The sequence below is a fragment of the Panthera uncia genome, assembly GCF_023721935.1.
Source record: "Panthera uncia isolate 11264 chromosome D3 unlocalized genomic scaffold, Puncia_PCG_1.0 HiC_scaffold_8, whole genome shotgun sequence".
Lineage (NCBI taxonomy): Eukaryota > Metazoa > Chordata > Mammalia > Carnivora > Felidae > Panthera > Panthera uncia.
The window spans coordinates 48,195,693-48,220,727 of record NW_026057586.1 but is presented as its reverse complement, the minus strand read 5'-3'; the positions used below and the strand labels follow the sequence as shown (position 1 = coordinate 48,220,727).

General features: G+C 35.9%; 1 protein-coding gene across 3 annotated transcripts in view; it reads left to right on the top strand.

The window, feature by feature from the left end:
- The window catches only part of RBBP8 (RB binding protein 8, endonuclease), a 379,995-nt gene that overhangs the window by 260,414 nt on the left and 94,546 nt on the right, over positions 1 to 25,035 (top strand). For 2 of the 3 annotated variants that reach the window (XM_049620355.1, XM_049620356.1), the window contains exon 1: positions 9,001 to 9,144. The exons of the other annotated variant lie outside the window; for it this stretch is intronic. The gene's annotated coding sequence lies outside the window, so the exon portion shown is untranslated. Of the gene's footprint in view, positions 1 to 9,000; positions 9,145 to 25,035 lie in introns of those variants that run through there. 3 annotated transcript variants of the gene reach the window in all.

Sequence of the window (25,035 nt, the reverse complement as noted above, 5' to 3'; positions counted from 1 at the left end):
TTCAAAAAAACTGGCTCATAGTTTCACTGATATTTTCTACTGTCTTTTTAGTTTCTGTTTCATTTATTTCTGCTCCAATTATTATTTTCTTTCTTCTATTAATTTGGACATAGTTTGTTCTTCTTCTAGCTGCTTAAGATGTAAAGTTATGTTGTTTATTTAACATCTTTCTTTTTCTTGGGACACCTGGCTGGCTCAGTCAGTACAGCATCTGACTCTTGATCTCAGGGGCAGGTTCAAGCCCCTCTTTGAGTGTGGAGCCTACTTAAAAAAAAAAAAAATCTTTCTTTTTTCTTAATGTAGGCATTTATCATTGTAAACTTTCCCCTTAGAACTGCTTTTGCTGCATCCCATAAGTTTAATATTCTGTGCTTCCATTTTCATTTGTTTCATGATTTTTCAATTTCCCTTTTGATTTCCTCTTTGACACACTGATTGTTCAGGAGTGTGTTATTAAATTTCCACACATTTGTGAATTTTTTAGTTTTCCTCTTGTTATTGATAACTAATTTCACACCACTGTAGTCAGAAAAGATACTTGGTATGAAATCAGTCTTACGTTTTGCTAAGGCTTCTTATAGAATGTTCTATGTGCACTTGAGAATAATGTGTAGTCTGCTGCTGAATGGAATGTCCTGTGTATGTCTGTTAGGTCCATCTAGTCTACTGTGGATTGAATGTTCTGTATATGTCTGTTAGTTCCATCTGATCAAATGTGTAGCTTTAGCCCAATGTTCCTTATTAATTTTCTGTCCAGATGACCATTGTTAAAAGCAAGGCATCAAAGTCCCCTACTATTTTTTTTTCATCAATGAAAAATGTTACTAGGAGTGGGATTGAGGTTTAAGGAAAGTAAACCATAAAGTGACAAATCTGAAAAGAACCTTAGACAGTCTAACCCATAGTTCTCATTTTAGAGACAGAATAAACAATGCTTAAAGAAAAGAAGAAAATTTTTCAGATCACCAAGTCAAAAGGGGTTTGGTTCAAATTCCTGTAACATGTATTTATTGAATGCTCACTCTATGTCAGGCAGACCCTATGTTAGGTATTGGAGATACAATGTAAAACAAGGGAGACATAGCCTCTGATTCCTTGAGTTTGCTTTTAAATTGAAATATAAGTGACATATTATATTTTATGAGTTTCAGGTAAAAAAAAACCCTGACATATGTATATATTGCAAAATGATCATCACAGTAAGTCTAGTTAACATCCATCATCACACATAGTTACAATTTTCTTGAGATGAGAACAGTTTTTTTAAAGAATGGCAGTTCTTTTTTTTTTTTTTTAATGTTTGTTTATTTTTGAGAGAGAGAGACAGAGCATGAGCAGGGGGAGGGGGACAGAGAGAGATGGAAACACAGAATCCAAAGCAGGCTCCAGGTTCTGAGCTGTCAGCACAGAGCCCAATGAGGGGCTCAAACTCCCAGACCCAAGACCATGACCTGAGCCGAAGTTGAGTGCTTAACCAACTGAGCCATCCAGGTGCCCCAAGATGAGATGAGAACTTTTAAGATTTACTCTCTAACATTTTTAACTTTAAACAGTACAGTATACAGCTTATAAATAGACATTAAAAAAATAAAGTAATTACTCATAAAAGTGAACTCACTTTGCCATTTTGTTAATTGTTTCCTGGTTGTCTTGTAATTCCTTTGCTCCTTTCTTCTTTTCTTGCTCTCTTCCTTTGTGATTTGGTGAGTATCTGTAACACTATGCTTAGATTCCTGTATCTTTTGTGTGTGTATCTATCATAGGTATTTTGCTTTGTGGTTACCACAAGGCTTACATTAAACATGTTATAGGGGCACCTGGGTGCCTCAGTCAGTTAAGCGTCGGACTTTGGCCCAGGTCATGATCTCACACTTTGTGAATTTGAGCCCCACGTCAGGCTCTGTGCTGATAGCTCAGAGCCTGGAGCCTGCTTCAAGTTCTGTGTCTCCCTCTCTCTCTGCTCCTCTCCTGCCCCCGCTTATGCTCTCTCTCTCTTCAAAAATAAACATTTTTTAAAAGTTAAAAAAATACATGTTATAGATATAACAGTCTATATTAACTTGGTAACAACCTGACTTCAAACACATACTAAAGCTCTACATTTTTACTCTCTATCCCAACATTGTTTTTGATGTCACAATTTACAGCTTTTCACCTTGTGTATCCATTAACAGATTACTATAATTATAGTTATTTTAATACTTTTGTATTTTAATCTTTTTCATAGATGTAAAGTGATATACCTACCACCATTACAATATTAGAGCATCTGAATTTAAATAAGTATTTACTTCACAAACTTTAATATTTTGTATTCTTAGTATCATTTATTTAAAAATACTTCTTAATTTCTTATTTTATTTCATCATTGACCCATGGTTATTTAGGAGTGTGTTATTTAGTTTACAAATATTTGGGGATTTTCCACACAACATTCTTTTATTGACTTTTTAAGTTTACTTATTTTTTGAGAGAGAGAGAACATGCATGACCATGAGCAGGGGAGGGGCAGAGAAAGAGAGAGAAGGAGAGAGAGAATCCCAAGCAGTCTCCACTGCCAAAGCAGAGCCCAATGCAGAGCTCAATCTCACTAACTTGTGAGATGACTTGAGCCAAAACCAAGAGTCGGCCACTTAACCAGTTGCCATCTAGGCGCCCCTCTTTTATTGACTTCTAATTTAGTTCCACTGTGGACAGAAAACATACTTTGTATGATTCTAATCTGTTTAAATTTAAGACTTATTTTAGGACACAGAATATGGTGACTTAGTAAATGTTCCATATACCCTTGAAGAGAATGTGTATTCAGTTGCTTTTAGGCTGAGTGATCTATATATATTATATCAAATAGGTTGATAGTGTTAAGTGTGATTTCCTTTCTTATTCTATCGATTACTGAAAGATGGAATGAAATGTGATCTCCAGATACAATTGCTAAATATAATTATGGATTTGTGATCTATGTAGATTAGGTGTCCTTGATGAATTACCCCCTTTATTTTGAAATGATCCTTTTTTATCCTTGGTAATATTCTCTGATCTGTTTTTAAGTAATCTCTACACCTAATGGGGAGCTCGAACTTACAAAACCCCAAGATCAAGGGTTGCACACTCTACTGACTGAGCCAGCCAGGCACCCAGTAATACTCTCTAATCTAAAGCTTATTTTGTCTGATACTAATTTACTCCAGATGTCTTTTGACTAGTATTAGCATGGTATATCTTTTTCAATCATTTTATTTTTAACCTATCTGGGTTTCCAGATCTAAAGTATCTTTACTGAGGGCAGTATGAAGTTGGGCTTTGCATTTTTTATCCAACTTGACAGAACTCAACTTGTTCGTTTACTCTCTCTTAGAGATAACTATTTTTTGTTGATTGATATAATGTCTTGAAAACCTTTGTTTTATACATTTTGTCCTTGTTTTTTCAGGTGATAGGATAAATCTGACCCCTATAAGTACCATCTTGGATGGAAGCAGCAGTCTTAATGTTTCACTCTTAATGTTATAATACCTGCAACCTTCTTCAAAGGAATGTTCTTGGGTTACTAGAGCCACTTCTCTTGGAGAGGTGGAAGTACCTGAGAGTTTACAAATCCCTGGGGTAGCCAGCAGCTGGTAACTTGTTCAGGGTATGAAAGTCTAGTTCTTTTGCCTCCAAGTGGGATAAACTCTGACTTTATACTTTATGCTTTGGAGCTCCCTGAGACCAGGCTGATGCTGAAATCATATCCTTGCTTTTTTATTCTCTTTTCTTGTCTTGCCTCCCTGACTACCTTACTGATTTCATATTAGAGCACATTTCTAATTAATTACTTGCACCTGAATCCATATCTCAGTGCCAGCCTTTGGAGAACACAACCTAAAATTAGCTTGCATTTTAAAATTGCTTTTCTGTAAAAATGTCTCCTTGATTAGTTTATTTTGCTTTTGCTCCCACATTTTTTTAATTGTTCCATTTGCTCAAAAGAACTTTAGAATAAAAGTGTTGAGCTGAATAGATATTTAGAATATATCCAATCAAACTTCCTTATTTAATAAATGAAGCAATGGTAAAAAAAAAAAAAAAAAAAAACTATCTAATCCATGTTTACATAAGAGTAACTAACAGTAACTGAGAGTAACCGAGGCAAGCTTCAAATCAGGTTTCCTAATTTGGGCTTATTCAGGTAAAACATGCTTTTAATTTTACAGTGATCAGGTTTTACTAGGTCTTGGATAGTATGTTGCAAACGCTTACTTATGAACACTGCCAGATATAAATGTTTGTGCAAACTTTTTCTGCAGGTGCAAGTTTGTACTTGTACAGTTTAATTACCTTCCTCATTTTATGATCTTTGAACATTAACCCTTGGTTAATTGTGAGGCAAGTGAACATGTACATTTAAAAAAATCTTTTAAATTTAAATCTCATACCAAAAATCAGTCATATTCCCGTATCTCCTCCCTCCCTCCCTCCTTCCTATCCTCTCTCTCACTCTCTCCCCACTCTCATCCTCCTTCTTCCTTCTCTCAGTCATAGGCAATTCAAATTTGAAGTAAAAACCAGAGTCTTCAATACCTTATTAGTGTGCAGCAAGTCTACACGGTGCTGTGGTCTTGGGACTGGTATCTCCATTTCCATACTTCTGGATTAGTGGTTTCATCTTTCTTAATTTACTCTTATTTTGTAGAACATCCCTCAGTAGCATCTTAATTATCCTTTCTGGTAGATTGCCTCACTTCACCTTCTATCTCCTGTAGACTTTATTTCTGCTCTCATATTTTTACTTTCCAATATCTCTTTTTTATTCTCCCAAAGTTCTACTTTTAGCTGGCCTTCTGTTCTTACTTTATGTAATCAGTATCTTATTTCTTTGAAGATATTAATATAGTTTTCAAAAAATTATTCTGCTCCCTACATTAACTATTTTCTGTAAGTTCATTTTATCTATTGGTTTCTTTTTGTCTCTTTCATGCTACATGCTCTCTATATCTGTTGCTGATGTATCTGTTGCTCTCTATCTGTTGCTGATTTGCAACTCTGTGTGCCTAGGTGGGGTTTATTTATTTCTATTAGGGTGATGTTGACTGGTTTCTCATCTTTGGCACTATTGACATTTTGGATCAGATCATTATTTGGGGGGGTAGGGACAAGGAAGGATGCATTGCAGTGAACTGTAAGATAGCATCCATAGCATCCGTGGCCCCTACTCACTAGATGCCAGTAGCGCACCTCTTCCCCACTTCACCCAGTTGTTTACAATGGAAAATTTCTCCAGACATTGCCAAATGTCCCTTGGGGGCAAAATCATCCCTAGTTAATAACCACTGTGTTATAGTAATGGAATTTTTGAGAGTTTCTTGAGATAAACTCTCCAGTTTTCTGCTTTCTGAGTAAGGAGTATAAACCTGGTTACTAGCATTCAGAAGCCTAGCAAAGGAATGGACCTCCATATCTCACCATCAATATAGAGACCTTGACTTAATCTCTGCCACAGGCAGAATAATGGTGTCTCAAAGACATCCACATCCTAATCCCAGGAACCTGTGAATATTTTATGTTACACAGCAGAAGAGAATTAAAGTTGCAGATGAAATTAAAGTTGATAATCAGCTGACCTTAAAATGGGGAGATTACCCTGGATTATATAGTTGGATTTAAAGGTAGAAGAGGGAGGCAGCAGAGTCAGTGTCAGAATGATGCAACATGAGTGACTGGCCATTTGCTGGCTTTAAAGATGGAAGGGGCCATAAGCCAAGAAATGCAAGCAGCCTCCTGAAGCAGATTCTCCCCTACAGCCTCCAAAAAGGAGACTGACATTAGACCATTGAGACCCATTTTGTACTTCCCATCTTCAGAACCATAAGATAATAAATTTATGTCCTTTTAAACCACTAAGTTTGTGGTAATTTGTTATAGCAGCCACAGGAAACTAATATAATCTCATTGCTTACCAGTCACCCTCACCTCTGCTTGATATTCTTGAGACCAGAACCAGCCTAGGATAATCTCTCCAGCATGAATCAGTAACTCCTACCCCAATCTTCTCTCAAGGTTGAAGAAGGGGCAGTCTCCAGGCATCTAGACTGGGGGAGGGATCTAGGGAGCAAACTGCTCCTTAAGCAGATTTTAAAGTGGTTTGTTGTTGTTGTTGTTTTAGAGAGAAGCAGAGCATGAGTAGGGGAGAGGCAGAAAGAGAGAATCTCAAACAGGCTCCACTCTGGGCAGGGAATGACCCACACAAGGCTTGATCCCATGACCCTGGGATCATGACCTATGCTGAAATCAACAGTCAGACACTCACCTGACTGAGCCACCCAGATACCCTCTTTAAGCAGATTTTTAACTAATCGTCCCATTTCAAGCCCCCCTCCCACTCCCCATTTACAGGTATCTCCTGATTCCAATTTCCAATGTTTCCTAGAATTTTGCAGCAGAGATATACTTGCTTTTATTATTGCAAGTACATTTCCTCTTTCTCTACTCCACTAAATCAATCATCACTCATTTTCATTCCTTCTTCCAAAATGTATGGACATCTCTTGCCTGCTACCTCTCTCATTCTTTTTGATCCTTAAGAGTTCATGCTATTGATTCTTTACGGCCATTTGAGCAGGATTTTATTTTATTAATGTTTATTTTGAGAGAGAGCATGAGCAGGGAGGGGCAATGAGAGATGGAGACAGAGTCCCAAGCAGGCTCTGCGCTATTAGCAGATCTCACAAACCGCAAGATCATGACCTGAGCTGAAATCAAGATTCAGACACTTAACTGACTGAGCCACTGAAGGGTCCCTTGAGTAGAACTTTAAAAAATGAAAATTATGTAAATGAACACCCATGTTTAGCTATCATATTTAATGAGTTTTATTTTTAGTTGACATTATATGGGGCCCTTACTGATTTTTGGATAAAACCTCATGTGAATTACAGCATTTGAAGTTTACAATAACTTTAGGTGTTAGGTTCTATTATTTTCATCCATATTTTAGAAATAAAACAAATGTTTAATTCAGGTGACAAAGCTAATATGGAATAAAACTGGGATGGACCCAAGTGTTTTGGACTGCCAAAGCCTATTTTCCTAACCAATTATGCAATCTTGTTAATTTCTACTTTTCACTCTAGAGCATGGGTTAGGAAACTATAGCCCATTCATCAAATCCGGCCTGTCACCTGTTTTTATAAAGTCTTATTGTAATATAACCACACCCATGCTTTGCCTATGGCTTATATCTGCTTTTGAGCTATAATGTTCGAGGTAAATAGTTGAAACAGAGACAATTCGGCCCACACACCCTAAAATATTTACTCTCTTTGATCATTTGTGGAAAATTTTGCTGACCCCTGCTCAAGAAAATAACCTTATTACTAAGTTTTGAGGTCATGGTATACTCAGATACTTTTAAAGCTTTTATTACTGAGTCAAATCAAAAACATTCTTTTTATTGTTCCCTCAAACTTTTGTTATCCTGCAGATAGCAATCTTTGGTCATGGTTAAAAAAAAAGTCTTTAAACCAATCTCCTTTGTGAAGTCTTTCCCATACTCAATCATACTTACTCCCTTTTCTGTGCTCCTACCTCAATTACTATAATTATAGTACTTATTGCAGCTTGATTCCCATAATAGTTACTAGTTGTGATTCCCCTAGGATCTAGCAAGTGCTAGGCCTGAGTAGATATTTACTTAATAAGCATTTACTAAATACTTTCTAAGTGTCAGTATTCTAGACACTGGAGCTATAAAAGCGAATATGGCAACTTTTAATTAATATGTATTCTATATAATTAGGTACAAATATAGAAAAGGAACTGATTGTGAAGTCTGGGGCTAAGGTCCCTGCAACAGCTGCAACAGAATCACCAGAAGTGCTGGGGTACCTCCAGATTTACTGGATCAGAATCTCTGGAGGTGAGGCCTAGTAATTTGTTCCTAATCAGCACTTCAGATGATACTTAAGCAGTAAAGTTTGAGAATCACTGCATCAGCAGATAGGAAGGGCTGTTTCTAAATGTACAAATATTATGGTAAGGTATGATCTCTCTTAATACAACCAATTTCTGTCAAAATATGATCTTCTGTTGTTTACTTCTTCCTTCCAAAACATTACTAGACATACTTAACTGGGAACTTGGACATTGCTCCCATCTCTTACTAAACTTCTCTTTTATACCATTGCAACCCTGGACCTGGCACAGATCCTGGCACATAGTAGGTGCCAATAATTTGTGTTCAACTGTTGAATATCCAAAGCAAAACCCTTCATGTTGTCCGAATATGTAGCAAATAGGAGTTTTTCCAACTTTATAATGGAATGGTATGAGGATCATTTGAGTACAAGGAAGATCACATATCCAGGCAAAAGTTTGGTCAACCTATACCTCGTTTTCGTCCCTCTAAGAATGCTTCCTTCTAGCTTTCAGGGCCACTACCCTTGTAGGGAATATCAACCTCCCTCTCAAGGCTAAACTAAACCAAGCAGAGCCAAGTGGACTAGTGGAAAAGGTCAGGCATTATGGATTCTTCTTCATTGTAGATAATCTCTTTCTAGAGGCTTTAATCTGCAGAAAGCCCTGGAGTACATTTTTAAAAGGATTACCTACCTAGAGGATGACAGATACTCAAGTATCTACAATGAGAGGTTTATAACAATGGACTCTTGCTATGCCTGACATAGATCTATCCCTCCCACTAGAACTCTGAATTATTTTGCTGGAGGCTACAACATTCTGAGCAGTTTGTTGGGAGTGGATGGGAGGTGGGGATAACTCACCCATACAAGCTTAGCAGAGCTGAGCCGCTGCAGCTTGTTGGGCTAGCCTTTGATGCAGACTGGTTGGACAGGTTCTGGATCTACAGAAGAACCGGTTTGACTGGCCTGTTATGCCAACATATTCTGGTTTGAGTCCATGTTCCACAGACGGTAGAAACCTGCCCAGCCAGTTAAATGAAAGGCATATTAGGTTATCCATTGCACACTGTATATAGCTTAGATGCAGCAGGAGTCTTCCACATAGCAGTGGTGTCTAGCAAACTCTAGCGTGGTCCAGAGAGGGGGCTTCCTCTCATCTACTGTTTAAGTTCATAGCTTCAGAAGTCAGAAGTGAAACACCTTGTGCTTTTGACCCAGAGCAGAGGTTTTCTAAAAAAATTGAAGGGTAAGTTAATATATTTTTTCTATTTCTCAACTGTCTGTGCACCTTAACTTAAGGTTAAATTAAGAAATAATGTTTAAACAGATATCTATTTTTAACATGGTAATACCTAGATTATACCCTTCATGTCAAGTTGGTTAGATATTTTTTTATAGTATTTATATATATTCATTGATTTGTTTAAATAAAAGTTATTTAGTATATAATATACTATACTTTCCCTATACTTTTTTGTAAGTTAGGCATGGCTATAGTCATGAAGAAAGCTGGGTTGAATAATTTTGCTAAATCTAATTCACCTATTAATGATTTATCTTAAGCCATCTACTTCTTTGATAATATACTATCATGTTTTATAGGCTGTTGCTATATGGTAACAATTTTATATGGTAAATCTAATTGTGGATACAATAATAATTGCCTTTTTAAGGCATAAAAAAAAAGTGTTGGCCTGCTTGGTGATCTTAAGTACATTAGAGGAACAATACACAGTAGGAATTGAGGAGTGTGAAAAACAAAGATTGTGGAATCTGGTAACTGATTAACTATTGGAGCTCAAAAGCACTTGCTGAGCTGAATAGAAAGGAATGAAGACAGGTTTTGTCATGCCTATTAGGTCTGAAAAACTTAAGTTAAAGAATATTTGGATCTTCCTTTAATTTATATTTTAAAATAATTCTTTACCCCTCTCTTTCCCTGATGTAATTAATTTAAGTTGTTGTGTCATCTAAAATCAAAGTTACCAATCCCTTTATATTTATTTTGGCATACCAGACTACCCCCTTAGTTATTAATATTGGATTGAATTGAATGCACATATCTTCTGGGCATTCAGTTAACATAGCAGCTGACACATGAATTTATCTGGGAATTAAAACGACTTTTTAAACAGAATTATACTGAATACTTTCCTGTCAAGAGCTATCAGTAGGTCAACTTAATATGACTTTGTCTTAAAATGAGCAAGACTGATGCATCTTTTTTTTCATTGTCCCTAGAGTCCTCACTGTGTCATTATATTCAAACTCAAAGACTCTAAGTGTTTCTTTAGGATGTTAATAAAGAATTTTAAGGTGAGAAATATGTTCAGATGAGATATCATTTTTTTGCAGGGAAGGTCTTGGATGCTTTTCAGTCCTATTCCAAGGCAATTCTGCACAATACTTCTGCAAATTCAGCTGAACTTCAAAAAAGTTATGCAATGTTGAATCTGCATAAGTAATATGCTGATTCAGCAAACCCAAATTAATTTTATTCAGTATAAACTGTATTCTGACAATTTTGGGGGGAGGATATGGATCAAAATTTTTAGTTGGTTGAATGTTTCTCTTTGCAATCAGTTTTCAGGCAAGATATACATATATGTCAATAGAGTATACTTTTAGAGTTTCTGGTAAGTATATTCTATATAGTAATTTAAAATTCTTAAACTATGCTGTGTTTAAAATACAGGGCTTACTCTTTTTTTTTGTTTTTATTTTTCAAGTTTATTTATTTAAGTAATCTCTGTGCCCAATTTGGGGCTGGAACTCAGGACTCTGAGATTAAGAGTCACATGCTCTTCCAATTGAGCCAGCCAGGTGCCCCCAGGGCTTACTGTTTAAAGATAAACTTATGTGGGGATTCCACTTAAGTGGATTTATTTAGTGAGCATTTTTTATGTTTATGGTTTTGAGGAAAGCTATTCAGAAACCAGGTATATATTTCATATAAAATCTATGCGTAAAATTTCAAGCCTAACTACACTTTGGGAAAAGATTCTACAGCTTTCATATAATAGAATTCCCAGTTTCAAATATATGAAAGTCCTATTGAATATGACCTTTATGTATTCCTGTAAATTGATCCCTTTAAAATAATGATACAGTGTGATGTTTTGGTTAAAATTAAGGACATATGGATTTATAAATCAATTTAGGCACCTGTAAATGTGTGTGTGTGTGTGTGTGTGTGTGTGTGTGTGTGTGTATTTTATACAGCCCTACGTTATTTCAGGGCCCAGGTCAAAAAGTGTTCTTTAAAAATCTTTATTCTTTAAATTTAGTCAGGGATGCATTCCTTTGTCCTTATTCCTAGCTGCTTCGTTTCACACAATGACTCTTTTTGTCAACAATGCTAGCTATTCTTAACAACTGCAAACTCTTTCCTTCTTGAATATCTTCATATGTTTCCTACCAAAACCACTTAGAATCATGACATTTTTAAGCTTGAAAAAGTCTTAAAGAATAACCAATCCATCCAACTCCTCAGTTTTCAGTTGAATGAAAAGCCCAAAAATGAAGCTAAATCACTACTATAAAATCTAAAGGTAGAGCTGGGACCAGAACATCCCAGTTTTCTGAATACCAGCCCAGACTAATATTTTTCACCATCCTACAATGACTCATCTGAATACTACATGAAATCTAATCTGTTTTCTAAAAGAATTGTAAAAAGGTAAAATTGTGTTGTATAGTTATGCTAACGAGTCTTTGCTGATTCATTCTATAAACAATAAAAATGTTTATTAGTATATATGCGTATATACATATATATTTTGTGTTGTTTTAAGAACTCTCATATAGGTATAATTTAGGATTTACCTAAGAAGTTAGTACATCTAAAATTTGATTCGAATTGATGGGAAAAGTTCCATGAAGTTATAAAGATCAGAATTGCAGGATTCAAAATCCATTTTAGAGGTGACAGAACCTGATTTTTTAGGGGGTGAGTTCTTAAGACAGTGCTTTGTATGCAAAGTGCTCAAAAAATGTTTTAAATGTTTTAACTTGAGCAATTCCAAGGAAATGGGACCAGAGAAAGCTTTAGAACCAAAGGCTCAAAAATTCCATTTCTGATTCCTAGAACTAAATATTCTCCTAATCCCCTTATTTTTTCACAGGTAAAATCCTACCTGAGGGATGCTACTCAACTTTGGTAAATTTAGTTTAGTCCAAGTGGACTCTGAAAAATAATCACTTCCACTTGTTTCTCTTTTTCACAATCAAGAGAAAAGGTAGTATACTAAAAGATACATGGGCTTTTGAGCCAAAGTAAGATGGATTTGAATACTGGCTGCTACAAACAAGTTTATCCTTGGGGATTATTTAACTCTGACTTCTCTTTTCTCCATCTGTAAATTAGGAAGTAATACCATTCTCTCAGTTGTTGGGAGAATTAAATGAGATATTGTACGTAAAACACCTAGCATAGTCCCTAGAACACAGCAGATGCAACAAATGTCAATACCCTTCCTACCTCTTTAATAAAATATATAATAAATTTCAACAAACAGCTTATGTAAAAGAAGTGAAAGCTTAGCTTGGAATATACAATTTATTTTTGTCAGAGACACAAAAACTAAATTAGCAACTGTGGAAAGTGTCAGGGAGGAAGACCTTCCTCTGCCCTATGCTCCTTCTAGCTGGACTTAGAATCAATTGACATAAGACAGATCAACAGGAGAAAGTAAAATTTAATAGGCATTTGAGAAATCCACACAGACTTCAAGTTCTGAGGGAAATGAGTCAACAAAAAGCTTATAAGAGCAACAAGATGAGTAGGGTTTGAGGATACAAAGGGGAGGAAGGCCAAAAACAAGAAGTTAAGGAGCTGTTTAGAAAAACAAAGGTTGCCTTATTATGTAGATAGGTCCCTTAGGTAAAGGAGAGTCTCAGTTAAGAGATCAAAAGTTGCATGCTCTACGGACTGAGCCAGCTAGGCAGCCCTAAAATTTCAAATTTTGATCATCTATACCAAAGGAAGGAACTGTGGCAGGGATAGTACAAACTATACCTTACTTGTGCCTCATATCTAGGTTTTTCAAAGACATTTCATATCTATTTATATCTATTATTTTATATCACATCAAATTAGTTGGTCAAAGATTTCTATATGCTCTAGGATTGTGTTGTTTCTATATCAATTAAATTATTTCTTCAGGGCTATAGAATATGTTTGTTCTTCCAAAAGAGTCTCTTGCAAATTAAATTTATTGTAAGTCAATATTAAATTACATTTCATTCTCTTGATAGTAAATAATGATACAGAGATTGAGTGCAAAATGTGTTGGGTATAAGATATAAGAAGGAATAGGATTTAACATTTTCTAAAAGTAATATTAAATTAATGACAAATTGATTAGAAGGTGAAGCCAATGAGCAAAGTTCACACATGAGATATTTCTGAAGTCAATATCATGGGTCAGAAGGGAGTTCAGAATAGTGTGACAAAACATTGTAAGAGCTGGCCTAACTAAAGTTGGGTGGATTGACACATATTCCAGTGTGTAAATAAAGAGCAGGAAATAGGTTATGACTTGATCTTAGAACCAACAAATAGATCCACTTATAACACAAATTGATCTTAGTAAGCTCTTACAATCAATTTTAATTTCCTGAAAGATGTTTAATTGCTATACAAATAAGCTTTAATAAGCTGTACATAATTTGAATTTATATCCATGGTAAATGATTTTTTTCTCTTAAAATGAAAAGCTTGTATGTAGATGGTATACCTAAAGACAAAAATATCACTTCACCAATTTAACCCACTAAGTATATAATATTCTTATTAAAACTATTTTATTAGATTTAAAAAATTAGCTTTATTTGACTACTCATTAAATTATTGTTTAATTTGCATATTTATTTTCATGTACTGAGAGTGGACTGTAAACAACTGAAAAGAAGGCAGGGAGTACTATAAATCTAAAATATATTTTAGGGGCACCTGGGTGGCTCAGCCGGTTGAGCACTGGATTCTTGATCTTAGGTCAGGTCATGATCTCATGGTTCATGGGACTGAGACCCTCATCAGACTGCACTGACAGCGGGGAGCCTGCTTGGGATTCTCTCTCTCCCTCTCTATATGCCCCTCCCTCACATGCATACACACTTTTTCTCTCTCAAAATAAATACAGGTGATCTATATGGGATCGCCTGGCTGATTCATTTGGTAGAGCATGCAACTCTTGATCTTGGGGTCATGAGTTCAAGCCCCACATTGGACATAGAGCTTACTTAAAAACAAAAAAAAGAATTATTTTGTGGGGGGCACCTGGGTATCTCAGTCAGTTAAGTGTCCAACTTCAGCTCAGGTCATGATCTTGCAGCTTGTGGGTTTGAGCTCCACATCAGGCTCTGGACTGACAACTCAGAGCCAGGAGCCTGCTTCAGATTCTGTGTCTCCCTCTCTCTCTGCCCCTACCCTGCTCACATCCTGTCTCCTCTCTCAAAATAAAAAAAATTAAAAAATTAAATTAAAAAAATTTCTGTATAAAATAGCCAATTTGGATAAATTAGCACTAACAACCAAACTTGCTATACATCAAAGACTAACTGGGAAACAGAAAATGTTATAGCCCATCGTTAAAGACATACAGGCTTCTGCACTGACAGCATGGAGCCTGCTTTGGATTCTCTCTCTCCCTCTCTCTTTTGCCCTCCCCTGCTTGTGTGTGCATCCTTGCTCGCTCTCTCTCTCTCTCTCTCTTTCTCTCTCTCTCTCAAAATAAACAAATAAACTTAAAACAAAAAGACATACAGCCTTAAAAGTAATCAGAAAACTACTGCCTTAGAAATTCTGTATTACTGACAAAGTGAAAATATAACTTGTGTGGCAAATTTTTAGTTTCAAAGTTCTATCTTAAGCCTATTCTCCCGAAGGTGCTTTGCTAAATCATTACTACAATGATTTAGATTAGGATTAAGAAACACTTCCCTCTTGAAACATTAAGATATTTGATGTAATCAGTAATTTTATGTAGCTCACAGTATATTAATGAACAAGGAACAGTATTATAGAATTCTGTGATAAAGTTCTTTATAAAAAATTTACATTTAACATATACAGGTCTAAATTTGGAGGGTAGGGTCTCCTCACTGAAAGTAGATGGTAGAATCAGTCACATTTCTAAAAATATTAGTATCATAACCAATTTTCAATATGTGATAATTACCGAATGGTAAATACCATCTACATAGCATTTTAGAGAGTGGTTAAATTCTTTTCTAGTCACTTTCCAAGGAATTGTTTGACAAAATTTAAAACAAACATATGTTGCTCAGGAATAAGTATATGATTTTTTAACAATAATATCAGACTAACCACTGGAACCTGGCCACAGGCCACTGGAACCTGGCTACAGGCCATTTAGCAACAAAGGTTGTTTAGTCCATTCCAGCGCAATATCAGCCTCTTTTCCCACAGCTTGACTTGTTAAGATGTGAGCGTTTATACTTTGAAATGAGTGACATGTTGTTCTAGTTCCACCAGTAAGTGTAAATTAAACACATCTAGCATAAATGAAATTCTCAGCAGTTCATTGGTACCATAACAAACCACATGTTTGTACGAATGTTAAAGCCAATCAAGTAATATCAAGTCAAATTTTTACAGAGGACCCTGAAATTAAAATTAGGTTCTTTTTAATCTGACTGCCCAGTGTGTAGTTTATTAGCTCAGTTTATTAGAACATGTGATTAATGATATCATGATACTAATTCAGTCCCTGTGGAGTAAATTGCTTTTCATTTATTTCTTGGTCACAGATTATCCTCAGCAGTATTATTACTGTAATAATGTATCAATGCTTCTCAAAGTGTAGTCTGTAGACCATCTGACTCACCTGGAGGATGCCTATTAAAAATGCAGATTGCTAAACTCCATTCTAGACATATCACATTAGAATCTCTAGTGGGTAGATCCCATGAATCTACATATTTACTGATTTTCCAGATTATTCTAACGTCCAATAAAGTTTGAAAAGTGGCAAGAAAATATTCTCTTGCCTATAATAGACTGAGCAAGGCTGTATAATTTCCTTTAAATCAAATCGTTATTACTATCAGAAAAATAGCCTTGACTGTACAAGTTCCACCAGTCTTGGGTCAATATTAACATCCTCTCAAATTACTACATACAATTAATCTGACTGTCCCATCCACACATGCAAACTTTCAAAAGTTATTTTTTTTTAAGTTTTTTAATGTTTATTTATTTTTGAGAGAGACAGATGCAAACTTTCAAAAGTTAATTTTTTTTTAAGTTTTTTAATGTTTATTTAAATTTTTTTTTTTTTAACGTTTATTTATTTTTGAGACAGAGAGAGACAGAGCATGAACGGGGGCGGGTCAGAGAGAGGGAGACACAGAATCTGAAACAGGCTCCAGGCTCCGAGCTGTCAGCACAGAGGCCGACGCAGGGCTCGAACTTACGGACCATGAGATCATGACCCGAGCCGAAGTTGGACACTCAACCGACTGAGCCACCCAGGCGCCCCAATTTTTTTTTTTTTTAAGTAGTCTCTACACCCAACACGGGGCTTGAACTCACAACCCTGAGATCGAGAGTAACATGTTTTACTGACTCAGCCAGGCAGGCACCCTGGAAATGGAAATCATATGTTTAACCTTTATCTCTTAGTTTGGGTTCTCCATGGAAAACAGAGCCTGAATCTTCCAGATTATGTGCAAATTGTCTATGTGAGAAGCCATCCCAGGGAATAAGAACTGGGGATTAGAAGAAAATGGGGAGAGAGCATCTTAGAGTGCTTCCTTCAGTACAGGCAAAATGGGACTCAATCCCAGTCCCTTGTTAGGAGCCATGAAGTCTTAGAAGACTGGAGAGAAGCATTTATCCTGCCAGAAGACTGGAGAGAAGCATCTATCCACCAGTTCTGATTTAGGTTAGTTACGGGTTGCCTCATAGGTTGTTAATTTCTTCACACTTTCATTTCAGGCTATGCTTCTATTTCCGAAGGCTTCAGAGAAGCCCCCCAAGCAGAAAGTCAGGTGAAGGGCTGTCAGGTTTCACCTTTATGAATCTGATTGCCATTGGAATGTTATTGGACTGGCTAAAGCAAGCAGGGCCCAAGAGGAGTCCGGCACATCACTATTATAGGACAAATATGACCAAACTGATTTTTCCTTAATTTACCAATACAATTTTAACTAATATACTATGCAAGTAAAATAGATTTGCTGAAAAATGAGTATAGCAATTTCAAATGGCAAGTGAGGAACTTTAGCCCATTTTTGTCTGATGTATTTGATCCATTCCCACAAAACCTGAGATACATTGAAACTTGATCTTTTGTGAGAAAGGTATTTTCTAATAAACTACATTTCATTTCCTGAATTTGGCCGCCAATTTTTAAAGGGCCAAACAGCACCAAATGAACAATTAATAGGTACTCTGTAAATACTTTTACGTCCAGTATTGATCCAAAGGCTTTATCATTTAGTTTACATTGGTAAAATTATAGTAAAAACAGATTGACTACATTGGACTCTCAAGTAACACTTCTCATTACAGTGAAACACAGAAGTTTGAATAGTACAAGTTTGTGTTGGACTATGTCCAAGAGGGTCTGGTTACAAGAACTAATTCATTATAACCTTTATGTGATCCTGGAGCATGGGTCTGAAGAATACATTAGAGGAAAGCTGTAGTCAAGTAGATTAAAAACAGGAAACTGAAGTAGCCAGTTATGTGCTTTAATTGTGTAAATATATTAATTGTTTCATAATTATAAAAACTTAGTTTAGTGAAAATGAGGAAGAAATAGGTTTAAATTAAAAATAAATCTGATTAAAAACATATCATCTTTTCATTTAGCTTCAATTATGTTCAAATGGAGTGTCTGAGTTTTTAAAAATAACTCTCTTAGATTGTGGTTAAATTAGCTAATGAATTGATATGGGTAAAATACAGAAATTAGACTGAAGGGAATAGAAATAAAAGTGAGGACACACACTACTGAACAAAGGCCATTAAGAAGAAATAACTATTGTCAGAAGGAGTTATCAAATACACTCAGATCTTCACTAAATTAGCTCAGATCACAATCAACTTGATACCAACTCCCCCTTTCTTGCACCTGAAGTTCAGTAGATCATAAATTTCTATTAAGTAAATAATTTCTTACAACCACAAATTTCTGAAATACATGAATAAATTAGTTTCTCCTTTCTATACGATTTTGCAGTTGGGCTAGATGATTTTTAAAGTCCCTTGGAATATAATGGAAATAACAACAATATAATAACTCTACCTGACTTATTTAAACTTAATTATGTGAATCAAATAAGATATGTGAAAGCACTTCAGTTGTAATATAATCCTTTCTATAATTATAAATCTGTCACAATTTGCATAGCAATTCAACAGTTTCACTACAATTACATAACTCAGCAATTGAAGAGATCTCTCTGATTAGCCGTAGTTCTTAAATCTATCTAGTACTAACAACAGTTTCTTACACTGTTTGGATACATTTATAATCATTTAATCCTGTTAACAATCCTGTATGTAAAATACCCAAGGTATATATTATCTTCGGATCGCTGATAAACAACTGAGGCACGGAGATGTTAAATTACTTGCTCAGTAGGATTATTAAAAATTAGAATTCATTCAACAAATTAGGTGGAGCTGCTGCTCATTTCCCACTGTCAACCTATACAAATACATTACTATATACTTACAGTTTCCAGAATTCACAATGATTTCCCATAGCAGAAACTTTGCACATGCCTTCGGCCTAGAAAGCCTTCTACCACTCTGCTCCCAATAGGCAAGTTGCTTCAAACTTCTAGAAGTCTTCCTTAAGAAATTACAGATATATTATTTCATTCCTATAATAATCCCTTCGGACACAGGTAAGTATGAGTATTCTCATTTTTTGGTTGGGGAAGTAAGACTAGTCTAGGCAACATGCAGATTATCAGAGATAGGGCTAGAGTTTAAATCTTAACTCCTAGGTCCTATCTCTAGCTCAGGACTTGCATAGTCCCATAGGCCAGGAATATGGCTATAAGTCATCATTGATTATAGAACCTGGTGAGTTTTTTGGAGCATTTTCTGCTCTGCTCCCTTTGGAGATAATAACATAATTCAAGGTCCTTCAATCTATTTAGCTTTAAGCTTACTACATGGGAGAATCTAAAACTCAGGGCTGGGAAAGCTAAGAATGAACACTTGCTAACTCCATTAGAAGTCAATTTATATTCACCTCTCAAATGTCCACTATTTTTAAAAACTGTTTATTTATTTTTGAGAAAGAGATAGCGTGCAAGTAGGGAGGGGCAGAGAGAGAGAGAGGGAGAAAGAGAATCCCAAGCAGGCTCCGTGCTTGTCAGCATAGAGCCCAATGCAAAGTTTGAATCCACGAACCATGAGATCATGACCTGAGCCAAAATCAAGAGCCAGACATTTAACTGACTGAGCCACTAAGGCGCCCCTCAAATGTTCACTATTATAAGCCATGTAAAGGAACATGTATGCCATGATTTCTAGTAAGTACAATTATTAATGCAAAAAAGTCTAAAAAATGAACTGAGATTGGTCCATATAATAGGTGCTTCACTCCAACTCTGACTGAGAGAGCCCAATTTATTTTCCTTTTCTAAATTATGAGACTCAAATTGCTATCATATTTTAAAGCCCTTTCAGTAACCTTGTAAAAGTTTTCTGAAATAAACAGAAAAATGTACTGGGACTGCAAATTAGCCTTTAGGTAATAATTATCAAAATTCAGAAACTTTATTTGGTTATTTTCTCAAAAGTAGTTTCTAAATTAAAAAAAATAGAAAAGCACAGAATAAACTTTAAATAGATTTTATTATTCAAAAATAGCATGGTGTGGCCCCTGGGCAGCTCAGTCATTTAAGTGTTCAACTCTTGATTTCAGTTTACATCATGATCTCATGGTCATGAGATCGAGCCCTGCTTTGGGCACTGCACAGTGTGGAGCCTCCTTGGGGTTCTGTCTCTCTGCCCCCATCCCACTCATTCTCTCTCTCTCAAAATAAATAAATATTTTATTTATTTTTTTATAAGAAGTTTTCTTTTTTTTTTAAATATGTATTTATTTTTGAGAGAGAGAGACAGAGAGTGAGCAGGGGAAGGGCAGAGAGACAGGGAGACACAGAATCCAAAGCAGGCTCCAGGCTCCAAGCTGTCAGCACAGAGCCTGACATGGGGCTTGAACTCATGAACTGCAAGATTATGACCTGAGCTGAAGTTGCATGCTTAACCAACTGAGCCACCCAGATGCCCATAAATAAATACTTTAAAAAAATAATTCAGTTAGGTCTGTACATAGTTGCAAAGGAAATATTCTTGACTATAAAGGGTAATTTAAATTTTCCCTTTTTCTTTTTTTTTTCTTTCTTTTTTAAAAATTTTTTGAGAGACCACCCATGAGTATGAGCTGGGAAGGCACAGAAAGAGAGGGAGGGAGAGAGAATCTTAAGCAGGCTCCTCACTCAGCTTGAAGCCTGAGGTGGGGCTTGATTCCAGGACCCTGGGATCATGACCTGAGCTGAAATCAAGAGTAGGATGCTTAATGAAGAATAGGATGCTTAACCAGGCACTCCTAAGTCTTCCCTTTTTTTATTAGTTTATATTTCAAATACCTTAAAGCTCTGACCATATGATTTATCACCCAACCCAGGACATTTTTGAGAGTAGACAGGAGCCTTGTTAGTAATTAAACCAGAACAATAGACATTAACCAGAACTATTGCTGGTAAGCCTAGGGATATGGTCACTTTAGATAAGAAGCACATTAGATTTGTCTTAGTATCTTAAATAATCCTCAAAAAGAGTCACCAAAGGTGTGAGGTAAATTCAAACATAATTTAATTTCACTAAACGTTTCTAATACTTCTGATTATAAGAAGTAAAATTGAAAAAGTATTGGCTAAAACTGAAGGTCTCCTTTAAGAACTAAATTCTGAATGTAAAACATTTTTGGAAAGGTAACTATCAAAGCTTCCTTAACCTCAGACTGACATATGGATTAGGAAAAGCGAAAAGCCGATATTTTAAACAGTCTATTTTTCTCATAGAATAGAAAAAATTGGGGCAAAAAAGGTCTGCCATTGTGTTTGAAGACATGTAATTTGTGAGGCATGAGTGCATTAAAGATCACAACTATTTGTCAGTATTGAATAAATTCATCAAAAATGGAAAAAATACCATATAAGAGGTGAATCATTAAATTTTTTAAGTGGACAAAGCAATGAATATTAAACATGTTTGCTCCTGTGAGCCTATTAAAGAATGCTTTAACTAATAGAGTCCAACTGCCAGGGACTTATTCCTACAGTTAACCCTTTATATTTTTTTAAAATTTTTAATTAATTATTTACTTATTTCAAGAGGGGGGAGGGGGGCAGAGGAAGAGAGAGAGAGAATCTTTTTTAAAAATTCATTTATTTATTTTCAGAGAGAGAGGGAGAGACAGTGTACAGGAGGGCAGAGAGAAAGGGAGAGAGAATTCCAAGCAGGCTCTGCACTGTCAGTGCACAGTCCAGGGTGGGACTCAAACTCACAAACCATGAGATCATGACCTGAGCTGAAACTAAGAGTCAGACGCTCAACCAACGGAGCCACCCAGACACCCAAGAAAGAAAGAGAAAGAGAGAGAGAGAGAGAGAGAGAGAGAGAGAGAAAGAGAAAGAAAATCTTAAGCAGGCTCCATGCTCAGCACAGAACCTGACCCGTATCTGCATCCCATGATATGATCCTGGGATCACGACCTGAGCCAAAAGCAAGAGTTGGGGGGCTTAGTAGGTTGGGCATCTGACTTCAGCTTAGGTCATGATCTCACAGCTTGCGAGCTCGAGCCCCACGTCAGACTCTGTGCTGAGAGCTCAGAGCCTGGAACCTACTTCCGATTCTGTGTCTCCCTCTCTCTCTCTGCCCCTCCCCCACTCTCTTTCTCTCTCTCTCTCTCTCAAAAATAAGTAATAAAACATTTAAAAAATTAAAAAAAAAAAAAGATTTGGACACTCAGTTGACTGAGCCACCCTGGCACCCCCATAATATTTTCCATTTACATTACTGTAAATAAATACTGTTCCCACAGCTTCCATCATGGTAGCATTATACATATGTATACAGAATACAAGTATAAAACTGTATTTACTGGATAAAAAGGTACATATTAGTTTCACAAGATTCTCAAAATAAAATCTACTTTTCTATTCTACTTTCTTAGTGATCAATCTTAAATTCTTTTATCATCTCCACAGCAGATAAATGTCAGTGTTAAGAGACAAGACCTAAGGGCTAAATAACAAAATTCCTGGGCTCTATAAACCCATATGCATAGGTATGAAATACTGCCAAGCAGCCACTGTATTATAAAATGGCTGACCTGTAAGAAAAAGAAACTCCTTTCCATTCATAATGAATGATTTTGCAGTAATAGATAGATCATTAACATTCTTGATCAGCCTGGCATTATTTAAACTAGGCAACTAAGCAAGTATACGGTTTATCATATAGTGTATCGGAATCTTTATTAAGTATAAAGGGTTCCTAAATTGGGCAAATTATATATCTAATAAAACTTTGCCCATTACTGATGTGAAATGAAGTAGCTAAGTGAATGATATTTAAGAACACAAATATCATTTTATAAACTATCAACTAGTTTATAAAAAGAAATGAAGAAGGTATATATAGCCATAGTAAAAGTCAAAATAAAGTTTCTTATATCTAAGTTAGAAGTTGGCCAGACTACATAAGGCTAATTTTTCTAATTGGAAAGCAATGTATAATTTTTAATGTTTGTTATAAGCACATTAATAACCACTTAAGACTGTTAAAATAAAAACTGTAATATTGACATCTTCTGAGAGGGTTAGATATATCTTTTAAAACAATTATAAAACTGTTCAACCCAACTGGAATCTTGCCACCCTCAATTCAAATCATAAACAAAACATTTTGTCACTTAGGGCAAGATCATCAACTGACATAAACTCTTATCCCTAAACAACACTTAGTAATTACTGTAAACAACTTAACAATTAAATCAAGTGTTCAAATTGACACAAATGCTGACAGTGAACATAATTTTCTTTTGTCTCAGAAGTTCCTTTCCCACTTCTCTCTCAAACAGCCTTTTGTCTTGTTTCTAATAATTCTAAATAGTTCTTACTAATTCTAAACAGTTTTAAAATAATTCTGGCTGTAGGTAGACAGCTCACCCTAGTTTATTAAGTATTGTGTGTCCATATTAGAGATGCTGACAGTATTATGTAAATAATCATAATGGGTTTAATCACGTTTAAATTTTTTGCTTGGGGATATAGGCCCTCAATGTTGAGTCGGGGGAGGGGAATGGGGTGATGTGGGGAGTGGGAAAGAGATGAGAAATGCCCAGCACAAACAGCAGAAATAGCCTAAGACTAGGAATCAGTTATCTGTGCCTTAGTCCTTGCTCCAGCCTGGTTCTTCAGGTAAACCATGTAACCTCACTTGTTCATTATACATCTAGGCCTGTGCTGTCCAATATAGTAGCCACTAGCCACATGTGGTTTTGAGCACTGAAATGCAGCTATCCAAATCCAGTTGTGCTATAAAGTCTCATTAATAAATTTTTGTATTGATCATATTTAAGCAATGGAGAGCCACTTAAGGATTTTAAGCAAGGAAATGCCAGGATCAGAAATAATGGTTTAGATCTCTGGCAGCTGTGTGGACACTGTATTAAGGTGAGGAAGACTGGAAGCAAGGAGACTGTATAGTCTAGGTAAGAAATAACACAGCCTAAACAAGGGTAAAAGGGAATGGAAAGGAAAGCACTAATTCAAAACTATTATTTAGGAATAACACCAATGTAATATTGTGATTCACTTGTCCTGACTCCATGGAAAAGGGTTTGATTTTATTCTAAGGTGATGGGAAGACCCTGGAATGTTTTTAGCAGGACAGCATTTTGTTCTGATTAAATCTGTTATCTGTTTAAAGGACTACTCTGAGTGCTGTACACCACAGTAAGGGGGAAACAGAAGTAGAAAGATAGTTGATCTAAAAAAAAAAAAAGGAGTCCATTGCTGCAGAAGAGGTTTAAGATGCTGATGACTCCACCCCAAGGTGGATGCAGAAGAGGTGGGGAGAAGCAAGTGGATTTGAGTTACTTTGTGACTGCAAAATGGTATTGCCTAATTCACAGGGTTGAGAAAGGAAAAGTGAAGTTCAAGGAGACCACACCTTTTGACCCCAATTGTTCTGATTAACCTGGAGACTAGGGTGTCTGCTGAGAGTGAGAATACTGTACAGAGGCTTGAGGAAAATAGTGAAGGTTTGGAAGACAGCAAAGGAAACAAGAGCAGCTGAACAAAGTCTGTTTTAAGAATTAATGCCCTATATGAGGTTTGAAACCACATAATTTTAGTGATATCAGTGTAACCTGTTGTGTGATTTTTCCTTTGCAACCCTCAGCCATTCAACTATAGGAGTTAAGCAGACTGTAGTACCAACAAAAGGTTTCAGGTTTAAAATGATTTGAGTTAGATGATTTTAAAATCTACATATTTCCAAAATTCTACAGTTCTAAGAATCCTAGAGTTTTTATTGCTACCACACATTTTTTTCTTATTGTTGTTAAATGTACAGATGTACATATTATAAAATTTACCATTTGAATCATTTCATCACACAATTTTTAAATCGAGCATCCTAATCAGGGGCCTCCAAGGGATTATAGGTGTGCTAGGACATTAAAATCCCAGCCCTCAAGGGAGCATCACTGGCCCTGGTGGCTGAAGTTCCAACTTCTGCTGCCTCTGGATGGAAGCAGCCTCATCTTTTTATCACAATATGTAATACAATTATTGCTTTTCTAAGCATTAAAAATGTTTGGGAACCACTGTTCAAAGCCATAAAGTTTTCCCACATATCTTTAGAACCTCATAATTTATTCCACCACGTGGGGTTTAAAGCTCCTATTGGGAGAGACTATGAGTATGCCCACTATTTCCACTGTTAAAGTGATCGCCATAAAATCTCACATGGATAATCTAAGAATTTTGAATGGATTCAAAGATTTTCTCTACTTACATAAAAAATAGTTAATCCCTTAAACTTTATTCGTTTATCCACACAGTACTGACT